The sequence below is a fragment of the Amblyomma mixtum genome, chromosome 2 (genome assembly GCF_055824585.1).
Source record: "Amblyomma mixtum isolate Tamu chromosome 2, ASM5582458v1, whole genome shotgun sequence".
NCBI lineage: Eukaryota > Metazoa > Arthropoda > Arachnida > Ixodida > Ixodidae > Amblyomma > Amblyomma mixtum.
In genome coordinates, this window is record NC_143013.1 from 141,278,077 (window position 1) to 141,290,799 (window position 12,723).

The window sequence follows — 12,723 nt, forward strand, 5'->3', positions numbered from 1 at the left end:
GATACGCGGAAGGGGGTAAACGTCACGTTTCGTGACACGATTTAACTTTCGATAATCGACACAGAATAGCAAGTTGTTATCTTGTTTGTTCACAATACCACAGGCGAAGCCCAGGGGCTCGTGGACGGCTGGACTACGTCGTCTGCAAGCATTTCTTGCACTTGGGATCGTATAGCCTCCTTTTCCATCGGCGGCAGTCTGTGCGGGTGTTGGGATATGGGGCTTGTCTCCTCGTTGACGATGATGCGGTGTTTGGCTACCGGGGTGCGCCCTACCTTTGATGTCGTGGCGATGCACTCTGTGAAATCGTGAAGGAGCTCTAACAAGCACTGCTTCTGACTCACCGACAAGCCGGGATTAATGTCCACCGTAAAAATCACGGCTTCTGCATCGCGTCCGTCCGGTGACGCTAACTCCAGAGCACATATTTCGGTGGGCTCAACGAAGTCGGTAACACATGCGACGACCATTCCTTTTGCAATGGGCTGGAACTCGGTTCCGAAGTTGGTGACCAAGAGTGTCGCAGAGCGATCCCGTACGCGAACAAACCCTCTTGCAGCGCAGATTCCTTTCTCGAGTAGAAGGCCGACGTTTCTCTCTGCCATAACGCCTCGATCACCGGGCGAGTCGCTTTGCACTGGGACCATCATGCTGCACCGCGGAGGCACCGTCACGTCATCAGCAGCAATGCGCAGGGTGGGCACCCTGAAGTCGTCTGGGTCGGCTCTTTCAATTGCTTGCGTCGGCGAAGCCGTCACGCGCGGCTTTTTTAAATTGATAACAGCGCCGTTAGCTTGCAAAAAGTCCAGGCCGAGAATGACATCGCGCGAACAGTGAGGTAGGACAACAAAGTCACAAACGTAAACAAATCCGTCGATGGTAACTCTCCCCGTACACCGGCCAACAGGGGTGATTAGGTGCCCACCAGCTGTGCGAATCTGAGGCCCAGTCCACGCGGTTAAAACTTTCCTCAGTTCCTTTGCTAGCTCGTTGCTCATAACCGAATAGTCCGCTCCCGTATCAACCAATGCCGTAACTGCTAAATCGTCGATATCGACCGGTAAGTCCGAAGCTGCACATCCTTTGTGATCGTCAAGTGTCCTCGTTTGATAGCCGTCGTCTGGTCGGGAACGCGACGGAGGATGTTCGGCTGTTCGCTCATCAGCGGCCTTACCTCCGCAGGCCACTGGGTCTAGTTTCCCCTGCGAGGGCTCGGTGAGCGGCTAAAACGGTCTCTCAAAGGACGGGGACTCGGCGAACGATAACGGGTAGAGGTTGTTGGGCGGTAGTCAGGACGAGGGAAATCAGTGTGATCCCGGCGCGTTGACAGGTGCTCCTCAATTTCGCGGGGCCGCTCGCCATTGAGCGGACAGGGAACGCGCGGATGAAATCCACGAATTCCAGCTCGGCGATAAGGGCGCCACCGCAAGATATGGCCAGCTTCACCGCAGTGGTAACAAAGGGGCCGCTGGTCAGGTGCCCGCCACACGTCCGTCTCCTGCAGCCTCGCTTCGGCCAACACAGGGACAGGCGAGGGCCGCGGCTGGAAAGTAGATGGGCTTGTGCTCCAAGGGGTGAGGTCCTAGTTCTGCCGGAGTACGGGCGCGTACGTCTGGCGCGGGGGCGTCGGTGTAAGGGCAGCAGGGGCAACAGATTCAGGGACCGCCTGCTGGATTTCCTCTCGGATAGTTTGTGCTAACGACGGGCACTGCGGCTGCGACTGGGCAGAGAAGTGCATTTTGTGCCGCTCTTCTTTGACGATAGATCGAACCAGCTCCCGCAGGCTGTCAGCGGAGTCGCTGGAGGCTGGCGCAAAGTCGGCAGCAGTTACGGGTTCACGGCGCGATTGTAATAGCGGGCGCGTTGTTGCAGTGTCTTTTCGAGGATAGAAATTCCGGAGTGGTGTTAGGTGGGTTTCGCACCAGCCAAGCGAACAGTTCCTCATTTATCCCGCGCATCAGGTGGCGCACTTTCTTGTCCTCGGCCATGTTTGGATCCGCCCTTCTTAAAAGTCGTGTCATGTCCTCATAATACATTGCGACGCTCTCATTGGGTCGCTGGTTCCTTGACTGCAGCGCCGACTCAGCTCGTTCCCGACGGTCGGTGTTGACGTAGGTCGCCAGCAACTGGCTTCGGAACCGTTCCCAAGAAGGAAACGTTGTCTCGTGGTTCTCGTACCACGTCCGCGCCGAGTCATCAAGAGCGAAGTAAACATTCTGGAGCTTCCGCTCCGCATCCCAGCCGTTGTACCTGGCAACGCGCTCGGGCTGGTCAAGCCAGTCCTCCGCGTCCTCAAACACTTCTCCATGGAATATCGGCGGCGTTCGCGGCTGGACGACCAGGAAATGAGCAGCTGAGTTTCTGTTGTCAGCCATAGGTGCCGCGTCTCCGTTGTTAGCCATAGCTGCCGCGTCAGCCCTGTGCGCCGCGGCTGGAGCCCTGGTCTTAGGGGATAACGGGCCGAACTTGGGTGACTGACCTTGGAGTCGGCGGCTCGCACTGCGATGAATCGAAGTGAAATCCTTGTTCATAGACAGCCTTCGGGGCACGTAGATGTTGGAAAGTACCGCGCACCTCCACCAAAAATGTAACAAAGACAGGACTGTCACAGCTCGCAGTTTCAGCAAAGTTCAACGCACAGCATTGAGCTCACAAAATGGCTGACTCGCTGACCGAACCACACACACAGTTCTTCGTCGCCCGACACACGCACACTTCGGCTTCATCGTCGGCGCGCTCCCGTGAGCTCGCGCCAATATATATATATATATATATATATATATATATATATATATATATATATACATATATAGGAAAAGGGGAATGAGGGGCTCGTTATAAATATGAGAGAAGCCAACAGCCACAGAAACCAAGGGGCACAGGGGATTTTTAATTTCATTTATTTTGTGGTGTTGATCAATTTATAATATTACTGAATATGTTATCGCTTAAAGCCAATTGATTAGAAAAGCAGAAGAAAAAACAACCACATGCCGCCGGTGGGATCCGAACCCACGACCTCCGAATTACGCGTCCGGTGCTCTACCGCTGAGCTACGGCGACGGCTGTCAAACCTTCTGCTTTCGGGGGTATTTATGTTTAGAAATAACCTAACCTTGGGAGTGTTCAGCAGCGCCACCCACGTTCTTAAGTGGCGGACGTGGCACGTCCTGAGTTACCGCTGATGTGACGTAGAACGTCATCGAACGGCGAGGGTGGAAGCTGTGTGAGAACCCTCTCATGCTTCCTAAGGCATCAAGGCTGCCAGAACCGAGGCCCTCGTTAAGCAATTAAGCAGACAAGAAAAGGGGAATGAGGGGCTCGTTATAAATATGAGAGAAGCCAACAACCACAGAAACCAAGGGGCACAGGGGATTTTTAATTTCATTTATTTTGTGGTGTTGATCAATTTATAATATTACTGAATATGTTATCGCTTAAAGCCAATTGATTAGAAAAGCAGAAGAAAAAACAACCACATGCCGCCGGTGGGATCCGAACCCACGACCTCCGAATTACGCGTCCGGTGCTCTACCGCTGAGCTACGGCGACGGCTGTCAAACCTTCTGCTTTCGGGGCTATTTATGTTTAGAAATAACCTAACCTTGGGAGTGTTCAGCAGCGCCCCTCGAGCCCCTCATTCCCCTTTTCTTGTCTGCTTAATTGCTTAACGAGGGCCTCGGTTCTGGCAGCCTTGATGCCTTAGGAAGCATAAGAGGGTTCTCACACAGCTTCCACCCTCGCCGTTCGATGACGTTCTACGTCACATCAGCGGTAACTCAGGACGTGCCACGTCCGCCGCTTAAGAACGTGGGTGGCGCTGCTGAACACTCCCAAGGTTAGGTTATTTCTAAACATAAATACCCCCGAAAGCAGAAGGTTTGACAGCCGTCGCCGTAGCTCAGCGGTAGAGCACCGGACGCGTAATTCGGAGGTCGTGGGTTCGGATCCCACCGGCGGCATGTGGTTGTTTTTTCTTCTGCTTTTCTAATCAATTGGCTTTAAGCGATAACATATTCAGTAATATTATAAATTGATCAACACCACAAAATAAATGAAATTAAAAATCCCCTGTGCCCCTTGGTTTCTGTGGCTGTTGGCTTCTCTCATATTTATAACGAGCCCCTCATTCCCCTTTTCTTGCCTGCTTAATTGCTTAACGAGGGCCTCGGTTCTGGCAGCCTTGATGCCTTAGGAAGCATAAGAGGGTTCTCACACAGCTTCCACCCTCGCCGTTCGATGACGTTCTACGTCACATCAGCGGTAACTCAGGACGTGCCACGTCCGCCGCTTAAGAACGTGGGTGGCGCTGCTGAACACTCCCAAGGTTAGGTTATTTCTAAACATAAATACCCCCGAAAGCAGAAGGTTTGACAGCCGTCGCCGTAGCTCAGCGGTAGAGCACCGGACGCGTAATTCAGAGGTCGTGGGTTCGGATCCCACCGGCGGCATGTGGTTGTTTTTTCTTCTGCTTTTCTAATCAATTGGCTTTAAGCGATAACATATTCAGTAATATTATAAATTGATCAACACCACAAAATAAATGAAATTAAAAATCCCCTGTGCCCCTTGGTTTCTGTGGCTGTTGGCTTCTCTCATATATATATATATATATATATATATATATATATATATATATATATATATATATATATATATATATATATATATAGCGAAGTATACGCTTCGTTAAAGGAAACATATTTATTCAACTCGACGTTTCGATCGGAAGACCGACCTTCTTCAGGAGTCCTGAAGAAGGTCGGTCTTCCGATCGAAACGTCGAGTTGAATAAATATGTTTCCTTTAACGAAGCGTATACTTCGCTATATATTCTTATAAGCAGCCTAGTACTTCACGCTTTCGCAACCTATATATATATATATATATATATATATATACTTATATAATGTAGGATGGGGCTTTGTTAAAGGCACTGGGACCTCAGGAGCAGGGCGGCAAAAGTCCGTGGTCGGTGAAGGCGAGAACACAGCACGCGCAGCGATGGCAGCGCCGCCGCTAAGCAGAACGGTCGTCTTCGTCTTCACAATTGCCCCCGGGGAAAAGAGGAGCCAACCTGGCGACTTAGGGCGCGGGCAGGATGGCTGGGTCGTAGAATGGCTTGAGGCGCTGGACATGAACAGTGCCGCGTCCACGGCAGCGGCGATCAGAAGACGGCACGAGAGGTTCGACTGTGTAATTAACTGGAGATGTACGCGCCAGGACACGGTATGGGCCATGGTATTTGACGAGAAATTTTGACGACAGGCCCGGAGCATTTGTAGGAATCCAGAGCCACACAAGGGAGCCATTGGGGAAGTGTGGCGTTGTTTGATTGAGGTCATGGCGGGATTTCTCTCTGAACTCGTTGTCAGTTGTGAGAGCACGGGCGATGCGGCGACAGTCTTCGGCGTGCTGGGCGGCTTCAGATAGAGGCGTATACTCGGAAGCGTCGGGTTGGTACGGCAGAATGGTGTCGATGGTAGCAGAAGGGTGACGGCCGTAAAGGAGAAAGAAAGGAGAGAAGCCAGTAGTGGACTGCGTTGCGGTATTGTACGCATAGGTTACATACGGAAGCACAAGATCCCAGTTAGACTGGTTTGAAGAGAGGTACATAGATAACATGTCACCGAGGGTACGGTTAAAGCGCTCGGTGAGACCGTTGGTTTGCGGATGATATGCGGAGGTGGTGCGATGAATTACATTGCACTTGGTGAGCAGTGCCTTCACAACATCGGATAAGAAGGCGCAGCCTCTGTCGCTCAGCAATTCGCGAGGGGCGCCATGACGAAGGATGAATCGGTTTAAAATAAACGAGGCAACTTCGGAGGCTGTGGCAGCTGGAAGGGCGGCGGTTTCGGCATACCTTGTTAAATGGTCAACCGCGACGATAGCCCAACGGTTGCCGGCCGAAGTGTACGGAAGGGGGCCGTATAAATCAATGCCGACGCGGTCAAATGGGCGTGGCGGGCAGGGTAGCGGCTGCAATTCTCCAGCAGAGCGTTGAGGTGGCGGCTTGCGACGTTGACAGGTAAGGCACGAGCGCACGTATTTGAGGATGAAGGTGTACATGCCACGCCAATAATATCGTAGCCGGATGCGAGCGTAGGTCTTGAACACTCCGACATGACCACACTCCGGGTCAGCGTGAAAATGGGCGCAAACTTACGAGCGAAGGTGACGGGGAATAACTAGCAACCACTTGCGGCCATCTGAGCTGTAGTTGCGGCGATAAAGGAGGTTATCACGAATTGAGAAATGGGAAGCATGGCGGCGAAGAGCACGCGACGGAGAAGCAGCCGTAGGGTTTGTGAGGAAGTCAAGAAGAGAAGAGATCCATGGGTCGGCACGCTGCGCCGAAGGCATGGCGCTGATGTGAAGCATCGGTGAGGAGGCGTCTAAGGTTGAAAGGCTCGAAGTATTGACTGGGAGTGGGCAGCGCGATAGAGCATCGGCGTCTTGATGTTTGCAGCCAGTACCATACACGACGCGGATGTCGTATTCCTGGAGGCGAAGGGCCCACCTCGCGAGGCGACCGGATGGGTCTTTCAGAGAGGACAGCCAGCACAGCGCGTGGTGGTCGGTCACGACTTCAAACGGGCGGCCGTAGAGGTAAGGGCGGAACTTGTTAAGGGCCCAAACTATCGCCAGACACTCTTTTTCAGTCACCGAGTAATTATATTCAGCCTTTGTGATCGTGCGGCTGGCATAGGCAACGACGAATTCGGCGAAGCCAGGTTTACGTTGCGCGAGTACGGCGCAAGAGGCCTACCCCACTGGCGTCAGTATGGACCTCGGTGGGTGCGGTCGGGTCGAAATGGCGAAGTATCGGTGAGTATAAGGCGCAAGAAATCGAAGGCGTCGTCACACACTTGCGACCAATGCGAAAGATCGGAACTGCCGGACAGAAGTTGTGTCAAAGTTGCAGCGATTGAGGCAAAGTTGCGTATAAACCTACGGAAGTAGGAGCACAGCCCTAGGAAGCTGCGCAGTTCTTTGATAGAAATAGGTCGAGGGAACGCAGCCACAGCACGAAGTTTAGCCTGGTCCGGACGGACACCCTCCTTGGAAACAACGTGGCCTAAAATGGTGAGTTGGCGAGCGGCAAAATGGCACTTCTTTAAGTTGAGATGGAGGCCGGCGTCAGAGAGGCAGGTCAAAACGTGCTTCAGGCGGTAAAGGTGAGTGTCAAAATCAGGCGAAAACACGACGATGTCGTCGAGGTAACAGAGGCGGGTTTTCCACTTGAGACCACGCAGAATGGTATCCATCAGCCGCTCAAACGTGGCGGGAGCATTACAAAGACCGAAAGGCATCACAGTAAATTCATATAGGCCGTCAGGTGTTACAAAAGCTCTCTTGGGGCGATCGGCCTCTTCCATGGGTACCTGCCAGTACCCGGAACGTAAATCTAAAGAGGAAAATATCTTGGCACCTTGCAAGCAGTCTAGCGCGTCATCGATGCGTGGCAGGGGATATACGTCCTTGCGCGTAATCTTGTTAAGGCGGCGGTAGTCTACACAGAAACGGATTGAGCCGTCTTTCTTTTTGACAAGCACAACTGGCGAAGCCCATGGACTGCTTGAGGGTTTAATCACGCCGCTCTTGAGCATTTGGTCGACTTGATCTTCATAAACTTGGCGCTCGGGTGCCGACACTCGATAGGGGCGCTGCCCTAGAGGAGCGTGGGCACCTGTGTCTATGCGATGTGTGACAGTCGACGTTTGGCCCAGTGACCTGTGATGACAGTCGAAGGAGGCGCGGAACTGGTTGAGCAAGTCGAGAAGCTGCGTGCGCTGCTGCGGTGGAAGATCTGCGTCGATGGAGCGGAGAAATAGTTCGGTAGATGAAGGAGTGGGTGTAGAAGATGGTGGGCTGAGCGCAGCGAGACTGATGTGCGATGAACCGGCAGTCTCCTCATGGGTTAAAATAGCCGCGACAGGTTGGACACTGCCGAAACATTCGCCACGGCGCAGAGCACTAGGGTAGGGAAACGGGTTACAGGCCCACAGTACGGAAAGGCCAGCAGAAATAGTCAATACGGCGTAAGGCAGAGGAAGGCACTTGCGCCGGAGGAAAGTATGGGCTGGCGTCAAAAGAACAGTGTCATCACGAGAAGGGGCACAAGAGAGGCGCACAAGGACGGAAGAGCATGGAGGAAGGTCGATATCTTCGGTGACGAGGGCTTTAATACATGGCGGTGAAGGCGCAGCGTCCGGCAGGGATTGGGGCAGAGCACAGAACCCGACTTCAGCGCGAGCGCAATCGATGACAGCGGCATGACGAGAAAGGAAATCCCAGCCCAAAATAACAGAGTGAGAACAACACGGCAGTACGACGAACTCGATCGTGTAGAGGACATCCTGAATTAAAACTCGAGCGGTGCAAGCTGCCGACGGCTTGATGGGAGCGCTGGCCGTGCGCAGCGAGAGACCGGCAATTGGCGTCTTAACTTTCTTCAAGCGGCGACAAAGGTTTGCGTCTATTACTGAAATTGCGGCGCCGGTGTCTACAAGGGCCATGACAAAAATTCCCTCGACCGAAACGTCAATAAGGTTCGTAGGGGCCAGCTGAGGTCTTTGGTAGTTCGACGAGGACGCAGTTCTTGCCTCAGGAACTGCGACATCTAGTTTTCCTCCTGAGAATTACTTGGGCGGCGACGCATCGGAGAAATGGAGCGTCGTCGCGGCGAAGGGGAACGGCGGTCGGTAATCGCTGAACGGTTGGGGGAGAAAGGACGACGGGACGCACGGGGCTCAGCAGACGCGGAGTACTGACGCGCTGGAGGCCAGTACCCGACCGGCGGTGCCGAAACTGGGAGACGGCGACGGCAATGGCGGGCTACGTGGCCAGGCAATCCGCAAGTGTAGCAAATAGGCCGGTTATCCGTCGTGCGCCAAGGATCTCGGTCTCGTGGAGATGGTCGTAGATAAGGGGCCGGCGCTTGTACGTGCACTCATATTATAGGGTACGTAGGCGGCCGAGGTTGTGCGACGACTTCAGCGTAAGTCATTGGACGGGCGACAGGTTTTGGGGCGACGTTGCCATAATTGAGAGGGGTGGCGACTGGTCTTGGGGCGGCGTCAGCGTACGCCAGCGGAGCTGCGACAGGTGGTGATGAATGCGCTGACGGAAGCACCTCAGCAACCAGCTCTCGAATTGCATGTTGGAGAGCCGGGGCCAAATATGGTGGCGACCCTTGAGGGCTAGGCAAAAGCGAAAGCTGACGGGCCACCTCCTCACGTACAAAGTCCTTCATTTGCTGCAGCAGATAGGAGCTGTCAGCTGCGGGTGTCAGTCCAGAAAGTGACTCTGGCTGAGCTGAGTGCTGACGAGTCAGGACCCTCTGCTTACGCAGCTCCTCGAAGCTCTGGCACAGCGTGATGACTTCCGAAACGGTGCGCAAATCACGAGCGAGCAGCATTTGAAAGGCGTCATCATCAATGTCTTTCAAGATCTGCTTGATCTTGTCTGCTTCCGGCATGCTGACGTTCACTCAGTTGCAGAGGGCGATTACATCTTCTATGTAGCTAGTGATGCTTTCGCCGACCTGCTGCGACCGTTCACGCAAGCGTTGTTCGGCGCGAAGTTGTCTGACAGCTGGGCGACCAAACACTTCTGAGAACTTCGTCTTGAAGGCTGACCAAGTCGCAACGTCCCCTTCATGGTTGCGGTACCATACGTTTGCGACGCCGGTAAGATAAAAAATTACATTGCTGAGCTTTGTCTCGTCATCCCACTTGTTATACAGGCTCACCCGCTCGTAGGATGCGAGCCAGTCTTCCACGTATTGGTCATCTGTGCCGCTGAAGATAGCCGGGTCCCTTTGGCGAAGGGAGCCGGCACAGATGACAGTCGGTGGGCCTGCTTGCACGGCTTGGTGTTGGATGTCTACAGGCATCGCAGGTGTCGGAAGAGTGCGGCTACGGAGCTCCAGAGCCGATATCGTTACCCGGCGACTCCACCAAATGTAGGATGGGGGTTTGTTAAAGGCACTGGGACCTCAGGAGCAGGGCGGCAACAGTCCGTGGTCGGCGAAGGCGAGAACACAGCACGCGCAGCGATGGCAGCGCCGCCGCTATGCAGAACGGTCGTCTTCGTCTTCACAATATATATATATATATATATATATATATATATATATATTAGCCCCATTCACAGATCCTGGTGAAGCCGAGCCGGAAAGCACTTGACAACGCCATGATAGCCAGAACAAAGAGAACCCGGGGTTCATTCCAACGCGTTGCTAATGTAGTCCGCAAGTGGTAACAGGCCGGTCCACCATGCATGTCTGCGACGCACCGTAGTGCAGATGCCTCACTTTTCGAGGGAAGAAACAAAAACGCATCTGGAGTAACATGGATTAATTATGCGATCTCATTAAATGCCTGGTCATAATTAAGGCATTGTGGGGCCTAGTGTTCCGGCACGACCTCCTTATAGCTATGGTCTGCAAGGCGGTCCCCGAGGACTCTCGATTGGCCTACTCGAGGCTGTGGGGTCGTCACACTCATCGCTGCTCGTCTCAGCATACAGCTTGCGCGTCTGTACGAGGTGTCGACAGTTGCACTGCAGAACTCGTCCACCTTCAGTTAGCATCTCGCGGGACCTTTTGCCGGCACACTTAGTACCCTAGTAATAAGAATATAAGTACTCATTGGCAGTCTTGTGCCTCCTCGCAGCCTCACTACGTAGCCTCGAGAAAGCCTCGGCAAAGGTTTGTCCTGTGCTTGCTGCGATGCTTTTCTACCTTGGTTCGAGGCACTTCATCGAAGTCGGGAAGGCTGGCTGCGACATGCTGCTTTGCAAACGTTCGCCCGGGAAGCGCTTGTCCTCGAGTGGTGTTGAACAATAAGTCAGCAGGCAGTGCCTTTCCCAAAATCCTGGGTTGTCTTCAACATTTGTGTGCTGACGTGCACACCTTTTCTTCGCAAGACCAATCGACTGCACATGTTGGGGGCTAATAGTGACATTCGTAATTCGTAGTTTTTTTGCAAACAAGGCGAACTTTTACTGTGGGCCATTGTCTGTGCAAACGTTTAGCTGCAGGCCGTATCTTGCGAGTATAGAGCTTAGTACAGAAATTGTAGTTCTTGAATTAGGGTCTCGAAGTTGCTGGATCTCTAGGAAGTTAGCAAATGCATCCTAACGACAATGTATGAGTTTCTATTAAAGAAAAGATGTGCACTCCAACCCCATATCACGTGCATCAGGAATTGGCTCTTTTGCGTGCACATATGCGAATTTCTTGCAGGCTGGCCAGCTTGCTGCTGGAGACACAAATTACCTATTAAGGCCGTGCAGAAAAAGAAGGCGCCGTGACTACTCCCTCTAACTTGGCATGTCCCGCTCCGCACTGTGGTCAATATTTTCTTTTCTATGCTCTATGGTAAGATTACCTTGGAGCCGTTGAAAAATATTCCGGTAACAGAAAGGTCTTGTGCAAAAGGCTTCAGTTCAGCTTCAACTGCATGGCTGCTTGACTACCTTTTCCCCGTGGCCTGCAGGTAGTCGTCGCATGTAGTTTCCTTCTGCAGTACGAGCTCCGTTTCTGCTGCCACCATATAACTCACGGACTCTACTGCATGAATTTCCACGTCGTCCATACCGGTCGCTTGGCTGCTGTAATCATCAGCCGTTGATTGTGACAGCATATCAGCAAGAAAAAGATGTTTACCTGGAATATATGGCAAAACGAAGTCACACCTAAAAAGACGCAAAAAAATCTTAGCAGTTTAAGAGGAATGTCATCGATTGCTTTTTCAGCGTTTTCAGCAGTTTTTTCACCGTGGTAAGTTTCTATCAGCCGCTTTCGCCCGTAGGCAAACGGATAAAAGTTTTTGCACCCGAGGCAAATTCCAAACGCCACCTTTTCAGTTTAAGCGTATCCTTGCTAGGCTTGTTTTAGAACCCACGATTCATTTGGCCACCGGTCGCCATTCATCAGTAGGACATTGCAGATGAGCCGCTCCTACGCTGTTCCTCGAACCGTCGCATGTAATCTTAGTGCCCTTTCTAGCGTCATAGACAGCAAGCACGGGAGCGGTGGTCAAAACTCCTGTTACGCTCTTCTAATCTCTAGATCGGTTTTCATTCCATTGAGAATCAGAGCGACGCTTGATAATATCCGTTTACACCGCCGTCCTTTCTAAAGGCCGCCACACCAACTTTTCAAATTGGTTCAGGACATCCTGCATACGTTGAACATCAGCTTTGCTTGATGGTTCTGTCACTTCAACAAAGGTTTTAACCAGCTGCGAGTTTGGAGATATGACAATTTTGGTTATTATGTCACCGAGGAACTTAATTTTGGTCACGTTGAACTTGTACTTCTGTGCGTTGAATGCCAAGCCAGCTTTTTCGGCGGCTTTCAGGGCAGCTACCAGGTGCTTGTTGTGTTCTTGCCGCATTGAGCCCTAAACCGAAATGTCACCAGTGCATACTAGGAGACCTGGTGGCCCATCTAGAATTTGCATCATTCTGTCTTGAAAAACTTCCGGTGCTTACGACATGCCAAACCGTAAGCGCAAAAAAAGGTATCTCCTAACTGATGACCAGAGGGTACATATATTTGACGTTTCTTCATCTAAAGGTATATGGTTGTACCCCGAGTTGGCATTTGGCCAGCAGAAGTACGTTGTGCCGCCAAATTAGCTTCCAAACCTTCGCGCAACGAGAGTGGAAAATACTGCTTTATGAAGTGCTGACTGATCGCCCCGCGTT